General features: G+C 34.5%; 1 pseudogene; it reads right to left on the minus strand.

Annotated features, from left to right (window-relative positions):
- Positions 1-3,185: 3,185 nt before the first annotated feature.
- On the minus strand, positions 3,186-4,110 carry LOC103729589 (annotated as a pseudogene).
- Between the last annotated feature and the right edge of the window lie 4,892 nt (positions 4,111-9,002).

Consider the following 9,002-nt stretch of genomic DNA (forward strand, 5'->3'; position numbering starts at 1 on the left):
TTGAATTCATACAATTAATTCATATTAATTAAGAAAAGACTATAATCTTAAAAAGTTTGAGATGAAGATTTTTTTCCCCTATAAATTTTATAGAAGTGATTTAATGCCCATCGTACTTCATTACACTGATAGGAGCTCAGTGTTTGAGAACTTCCTTGAAAAACTTGCATATGCCTGAACTCTAGCTACTGATACAAGGGAGAAACAGTATCCTGTAGAAAGTGTATGTTCTCTGTCATAAAAGAAATTAAGAATGAATTCAAGTGGAAACTTTAGGACAAGTATTAGAATTCAGAGAAAAATTCTGAGAGCAGACAAGTTGTAAATCTCAGAAGCTGCCTTGAGGAGAGGAATGAAAAGTAGAAGGAAAAACATCCATGAAGCCATGCTGGTTTAGAGCCTGGAGGTCAGGCATGGGCCAGATGAGCAGCAACGTGTAGTTATGGGGATTAAAGCCAACACCTTGTTCATGACAGGTCAGTGCTTTGCATTGAGCTACACTGACCCCTAGAATACACACTCTAATTATATTCCCCATGCACTTTAAAGTTTAAGCAAGTGTAATGAACAATTATTGTATCAGCTTTTTAATCTTTTCTATTTTTCATATTATTTGAGAAGATATTTAAGAAGTAGCAAGTGACTTGAAATAAGTAAACACATGTTTATTTAAAACCTTTTTCTAGGGCTGGGGATACAGAAGAGTGGGAGAGTCCTTGACTGACAGACATGAGATTCTGGTTTCAGTCTCCAGAAGAAGAATAGCATAAAAACAACAACATAAATAAAAACCAAATTTTATTCTGATACTTGGTCACCTCATGTGATTTATTTTTTTACTTGTAGATATTTTTTTAACATGGAAATATTTTCTTTCAATATAAATAGTTAACTCACTTTGTGAGTGAGTTAAAGATATGTTTTTAAATGACTGGACACCCTAGACTCTAGCTGTCCATGAAATACAAGGATAATTAGTATTCATAGATTTTCTCTTAGGCAATCATATGAGGCTTTACAATCACTCAAAAATGATCCTCCAGGTGGATTTATTGTCATAGAATTTTTAAGTTTCTATTTTATTTATTTTTCCCAGTTTTGCATTAGCTGCTAATACATTTGAAATTCAGATGAGCATCCAATTCTTTTCTCCTATATAGCTTATTTTGGTGGTTTCCAACTGTGACTGATTTACCAACTTTTGTCTGATTACATTCATTTTGTACATCCTATCTTCAGTTATTCTTTTCAAGTATAAATGAACACAAAAGCCTTCCAGAGTCCATCAGTATATGTGTGTTTGCATGTGTGTAGCCGTTTTGTAACAGATTAGACAATGTTTCAGTAGATTTGCATTTTATTTTATTTTATTTTTTGTCTTTTTTTATTTATTTATTTTTTTAATCTTTTTTTAGAAAGGGTCTCCCTGTAGCCCCAGCTGTCCTGGAACTCGCTATGTAGACCAAGCAGGCTGGCCTTGTACTCCTGGAGATCTGCCTGCCTCTGCCTCCTCAGTGCTGGGATTATAGGCGTGCATGACCACACAGGGTGCATAATTGCATTTTCAATGTTTATTAATTATATATACCTCATTATGCCAGGCATATCAACTTTTGGATACTCGTGCAAATACTAGACTTTCTTATGTCTTAGCAAACAAAACTGAGTACGCAAACACCTTATGACATTTTAATAATTTGTTAGTAAATCATTTTTGATGGGAGACATGGTTGGAATTAGTTAACATTTTCTCACTGATTAATGAATTTGCGTTTTCAATGTTTATTAATTATATATACCTCATTATGCCAGGCACATCAACTTTTGGACACTCGTGCAAATACTAGACTTTCTTATGTCTTAGCAAACAAAACTGAGCACGCAAACACCTTATGACATTTTAATAATTTGTTAGTAAATCATTTTTGATAGGAGACATGGTTGGAATTAGTTAACATTTTCTCACTGATTAATGAGGAAGAAAATTAAAATGAAATGAAATCTTGTAACACAAAAGATGGCATATACTTTAATACACTGAAATCAAAGAACATCTAATGATCATGGTATAATTGGGGCTTATATAACTGTGGTGAAAATATTAATTTGCTGTGAAAACTTTGGGGATAGAAAATTCATTGGCAGTTCCAAACAGTGAATCTATCCAAATTTATTTTAAAAAGCTGCTTACTAGAGAAGTAGTCAGTTTTCTCTAAAGAGCAATCTTGGGAAAATGGTATTTTATGAATATCTGTGATAGTTTCATTCACTTCATCAATACCATTATCTTTAGAGGTAAATTATCATATCATATTTTTTATTTTTTTCACATTCCATTCCTCTGATCCATGAGAACATGTATATCATTATATATTTTTTATTTCGTTTTACAACTTCTATTTACTTTTCTATCCTAATTCTTAAGTTACAGACTTGTCATAGTAGATTCTACTTGTAACAAAAATATGTCAAAGCTTCAAAATAGAACATTAGAACAGTTCATGAATTATGTGACGGTTGCATTAATACAAAATGAAACATTAAGTAAAATGAGCTTAGAATATTCAAATATGGAACATTTTAAATACACACTTGTGATGGAATGGAGAATGCAGCCTTGATGCACTGGTTCAGTGTCTCTGTCATGTAAGTGAATAGGAGTAAGCTCAATACCCTAAAAAATGTATAAGAAAGGAAATTCATAAGGAGAACTTCACATATTTATGAATATACAGATATCTGAACAATAGTGAGCATGTAAGAATATATATATATATATAATATTTCTTACCAAACCACTGTGTCTATATAGTTATGAATAATTTATAATAAACATGGCCAAAAATTAACTTTAAGAATAAAAGAAGATACAACTTGAAGATTTGAGAGAAGTGTCCAGTCAAATCTATTGTCAGGAAAAAAAAAAATCAGAAGAGAAAGGCAATAAAGTGCACTAAATTACTGTGCAGAGGGATAACTTTTTCTACCTTGGAAATGGCTTGATTAGAAAGAATTTAAAGATCAGGGTAGTATTTTGAAGAGCAAACCTGTACCCTTCTAACAATAACACAAAATACTCTGCCTTGGAAACCAAAGAATATGTCAAGAGAGGAACTAATATCACAGAAAATTTTATAAAATGTTGTAACCCGAATATTCATGTTTATCATATTTGATAAGTGGACTTATTCAGTCATAATTTTAAAATGCCATAGCTTTTCATGGCACTTTTTTCTTCTGTATTCCTTAACGTATAGATGATTGGATTAAGAAAGGGTGTTCCAATGGTGTAAAATACTGCCACCATCTTGTCCATGGGGAAAATGTGGTTGGGGGCCGTGCATATATGAATATACAGGGGCCAAAGAATAAGATAACCACGATAATGTGAGATGTGCAGGTGAAGAGAGCTTTTTTCCTCCCTTCCCCACTATGGTTTCGAAGAGAATGTACGATGACAAAGTATGAGATCAGCAAGATTATGAAACTACTTGAGCAAATTGCACCACTGTTAGACACCAACAACAGACTTATAATATATGTGTCCATGCAAGCAAGTTTCAACAAGGGCTATAAGTCACAGCAATAATGGTCAATCAAGTTGGGTCCACAGAATAGCAATATCAAAGCCAAGACGATCTGAGCAGTGGAGTGTATAAAGGACCCTATCCAGGAAAGAATGATCAAGATGACACAGACCTGCTGGCTCATGATGACAGGGTAATGCAAGGGTTTACAGATGGCCACATAGTGATCCACAGCCATGAGAAGGAGGGTGAAGATCTCCATACAGTCAAAGAAATGCAGAGCAAAGCCTTGTGCCATGCACTCATTGTAGGAAATTATTTTCTTTTCAGAAAAGGCATCTGTAATGAGTCTAGGAGCTATGGATATTGAAAAGCAGGAATCAGTAAAGGACAAATGAAACAGGAGGAAGTACATGGGGCTCCGAAGTACCCGGCTGAACCTGGTGGCCAGAATGATGAGGGTATTCCCCACTACAGTGCCCATGTAAAAAGTTAAGAAGATTATAAACACCATTTTCTGCTTCAAAGAATCCTGTGTCAATCCCAAGAGTACAAACTCAGTTACAGTGCTGTTCTGTGGCATTGTGACAGTCCATTAGAGGAGTCACAGGTCAGAAATCGTCTGCAAATGAAAACGAAAACATATAAAACCTATACTAAATTTTGGAGTGGAATAATAACTTTCCAGTGAGTTGGCACTTACAATTCTTATGTTTATTATTCTGAAAATATCACTTCAATATATATGTAATGCAGTGCTAGACTGCACATGAAATAAAGATGGAGCAACTTACTTTTCAAAGTAAATATTAACTTAGGACACTCAGTAGGTTTAGATACTTTACTGAACTCAATTTTTTTTAATGTTAAACAAAACCTGCTAATATTAGGATGCTATGTTGAAAACACTTCAAACATGTTTTGCGTGAGGTTTTATTTCTGTTTCCATTTTATTTGAAGCAAGTAGTTGCACTAGAAGATATTAAATATTTTTGTGCTAGATATTTTCGATACCCTAGTAATTTTTACTTATAACTTGAGATGGAAACACGCATAATGAACATGAATTTTTAGTTCTGCATAACAACCCTGTCCAAAACAATCCTGGTTCTCTTTAAATAGGTCCCAAAAGCTTATAGTTACTAGTCCTCAATGAATTTTCATGCCCAGCAAGGAGACATGAACATATGGGGAGGGAAGAAAAGCAACAAAAAGAGGTCAGAACTTTCTTTCATATTTCTGTTTTAAAAACAAGCAATAGGGCTGGGGAAATGTCTCAGCAATTGAGAACCAACTGCTCTTTCAGAAGACCCAGAGGACCCATGTTCAATTACCAGCACACACATGGTGGCTATGAACCATCCTTAATTCCAGTTCCAGGGGAATCTGAAGCCCTCTTCTGACCTCCACAGCACTGTATGACACAGGTTCACTCACATACATGCAATACATGCATACACATAAAATAAAAATAATAAATAAAATATTTAAAAAATCAAACAGAGATAATGATTTCTGGGTGTTTCTGTTTATAATGGAAAATTTCAATGGAATTATTGCTCTGTTTATTCTTGAGTGTCCCGTACACTGAGTTAAAGAAAAAAAAATGTTTGTCTGAATCCTATATAATTTGTTTAACTTACAATATGTACATTTTAAATTTTAGCGCAGTCAAAAACTACCATTTGCCAAGTTAGTAAGTTGTATTTACCAAACACATTATTGAAAAATACACAATTTCTTCAAAAACAAATTGATTTGACAGATTAAAAAAAAATCACAGCACGAGATGCCTACAAGTAAGCTGATGAGACACTTCTCCTTGTTGAAAATAAACATATGGGAAGATGGTTTCATTCAGTTACATATATTCAAATTGAAATCCAAGTTGGAGGTTTTAGATAGCAATCCTTTTGATAGACACCTTTTAATAAAGTGTGCTTAGAAATGTGTAAGAAAGTCAATGTCATATCTCTTTTGGTTGGGGGTCAAGTGTCTGGGAAGTATAAAGGAGCAATTTCAAAACCTACAATACCATCATACAGACCAAGACCCAGAGATTGCACTTATGTTAGACACAATCACTCACAGTCACAAAGATAATCATTGCAGCCCCTTTAACAGTAAGCAAAGATCAGCAACAACTTTCAACTTTTCCATCACAATGGTGTACGAATTAACCAACATTTGACAAGCACTGTAAAAATACTGATAAATGCTGGACATAGTTGCACACACCTTGAATCCCAGCACTTGTGAGGCAGAGGCAGTGGATCTCTCTGAGTTCAAGGTCAGCCTGGTCTATAGTGAATTCCATACCAGTTGGGACTACAGGGAGACCCTGTCTCAAAAACAAAACAAATACAAAAACACTGATAAATGTGAAGCAGATATGTGTATTATGTATTATGTTCAATTGTTTCTAAAATATGTCACAAACTGAAATTCAAGTTTTCAAGTTTTCAATATTAGATGCTTCACATAACATTCATTAACAAAATATATGCACTATAGACACACATTCTCATATAGCCTGAGTGGGTGAACTGCATTCTTGGCCTTTTATATGGCAGACTTGTTACTAAAGTGTATGTTTTCTTAATTCTTGAAAGTCATGTCGATCATACTGCAATGGAAATCAATCGGTGAAACCTTACCTTACGAGATTATGGTTCACCCTGGCATGTCACTGAGCCATTGTAGCTCTTGAGCAAAAAACAGGAGAGTTAGTGATATTTTTAGGGCAACATCAATCTCTGGACACATCATAAGATGAGTCAGCTCTGGAGGTAGCTCTGAAACTCAGTGCCCCTTAAATAGCTCATGCTTCATCATCACATGAGTATTAGCTACAGGACTATTTGCCTTATTGGATATTTTCCGAATGCATTGTTAGTACTGGAAACATTGTTGGGTTGAAATAATTAACATAAAAATAACCTCTATTCATAGGTTTATCTAATTATGTCATTATGAGACGGTCTTGATGCTTATAAAAATTATGAATACTACCCAAATGTGTGACTATTATCCATAATTGTTTAATTTTTATTTTATATGAACTACAGATATATGAATGGTGCTTGCGCTGGGCTCAGTGATACTCACCTGTAATTCCAGCACTTGAGATGCCATCATACCCATATGCATGTTTAAAACCAATCTGGGCTGCACATGAAACTCTTGAAAATGAAAGGAAAACAAAAACGTATGCACAAATTGAATACATATTGACATGAATCTATAGTATAGATATAAGAGATTTCTTATGAATATGAATCAGCCATTTCTGTGCTACTTTTTCCTAAAACACCTTTGGGGAAGAGCCATGTCTGCATCATGCTGCATTCATTGCAGAACATTGTATGCTTCATGGAAATTTTTCTAGAAGACCCCTAATAGGAATTACTTATATTTAATTATCTCTAGCACATATCTATCATCTGTCTGAGCTTATTTAATACCTCCCATTGCCAACAGGAGGACCTAACTTGGATGTCTTTTATTTCCCTCTGGATTTCAAAGGACTCCAATAAAGAGTCTGTAAATGTCTTATGCTGCCGTAGGGGGTGTTATGTTTCAAACACTGACTGAGACACCATTGTGACTACTATTCTGCAGGTGCGAAGCATGATTAGCTTAACATAACTCTTCAAACTTCTGTAAGGGATTATGAAGCTTAAAGAATGTGAGTAACAAAACACAGCATCGAGTAAACCTAAGAGTATAGCATGGTTATCAGAATTCACATACGCACAAATAACTGGATGAATAACTGAATAGAGCATAGAGGAAATTTCCAAGGATATATTTTTCAAATTATTTCTATAGGTGTTCCTTCAAACAGTTAGAAATAATTCTTTACCTCATAAGTGTGTGATGATCAATCTGATCCAAACAATGCAGGATGAAAAGCAGCATATAGGACAAATGCGAATTTACTCAAGTGATCAAGGTTAACAAGAACAGTGATAAGTCATGTTGATAGCATGTACCCATTGAAGTGACATGATGAAAATGTGACTTCACTTTTATGGTATTTTATTCCTGAAAGAAAAATTTTAAGTTGATACTGAGAAAAAAAAATATCTCATGAATTTTTCAATTCAAAATGTTTGACTTGTATTCTTGAAAAATGTCAAAGTCATCAAAAACAAGGCAAATAAGAAATTGTCAGTGTTAAGAGATGCTGAAGAAACCATGATGAGCAAGCTGGAGCACTTTCTGGGACAGAGAATAAGAACGTTATTTTTTAAATATCTTTAAAATATTTTATTATTATTATTATTATTTATGTGTATGAGTGTATTGCCTGCATGTATGTGAGTCACCCATGTCATGCAATGCCACAGAGGTCAAAAGAGGGCTTCGGATTCCCCTGGAGCAGGAGTTAAGGACGGTTCGTAGATGCCATGTGGGTGCTGGGAATCGAACCCGAGTCCTCTGCAAGAGCAGTTAGTGCTCTTAACCACTGAGCCATCTCTCCAGCCCGTAAGAACATTATTTTAAAAAGAAATTTCAAGACCTGGAGAAATGGTTCAAAGATTCTTACAGAGGATCCTAGTTTGAGTCCTTGCAACCCACATGGCAGCTAAGAACCACAACTCCAGTTCCAGGGGATCCGATGCCCTCTTCTGACCTCTGTGGGCATTGCATGAACATGGTGCTTTTACATACATACAGGCAATGCACTCAAATTCATAAAACAATAAAATGAATAAAAATGAATCAATAAAACATGAATCTTATCTAGTAGTCATTTTGATAAAAGTAGAATATTAATATGAGATGATAATTTGGGAAATGGCACGTGAGAATACAGAAATGCTTTGTGTTATTTTTGCAAATGTCCTAAAAAATAAATCTATTAAAAATAAAAATTCAATATTATATCCATATTTTTGTATTCCTAGTATTTTTATCTTAAAATTTTAATGTTTAATTTTTTTTTATTTTTAACATTTTTATCTATTTTTATTTTATTTATTTTCTGTGTATGAATGTTATACCGGCATATGTGTTAGTGCACCCATATTGTGCAGTGCCTGTAGGGGACAGAAAGAGGTGTCAGCTCCCCTGGAACTGGAGTTATGAACAGTTGTTAGCTGCCATGTGGGTGCTGGGGTTGGAACTGAGGACCTCTGCAAGAACAGCGAGTGCACTTAGCTACAGAACCATCTCTCCAGCCTAATTTTTTTTTTTTTTTGAGACAGGACCCCCAGTAGTCCCAGCTGACCTGGAACTGACCACATAGACTAGGTTGGTCTCCATCTCACAGATCCACCTTCTTCTGCTTCCCAAATGCTGGAATTAAAGGCAGGTGCTACCACATCTGGCTAGATCACTAAAATGATCTGCCTCTCACTTTCCACGTTCAGGTTTTTCAACAATGAAAGACTTTACCAGCTATGTGTATTTGTGGGGTTTCATTATTTATTTATTTATTTATTTATTTATTTATTTATTTATTTATTT

The sequence above is a fragment of the Nannospalax galili genome, unplaced genomic scaffold, assembly GCF_000622305.1.
Source record: "Nannospalax galili isolate Female #2095 unplaced genomic scaffold, S.galili_v1.0 scaffold593, whole genome shotgun sequence".
NCBI classification, from domain to species: domain Eukaryota; kingdom Metazoa; phylum Chordata; class Mammalia; order Rodentia; family Spalacidae; genus Nannospalax; species Nannospalax galili.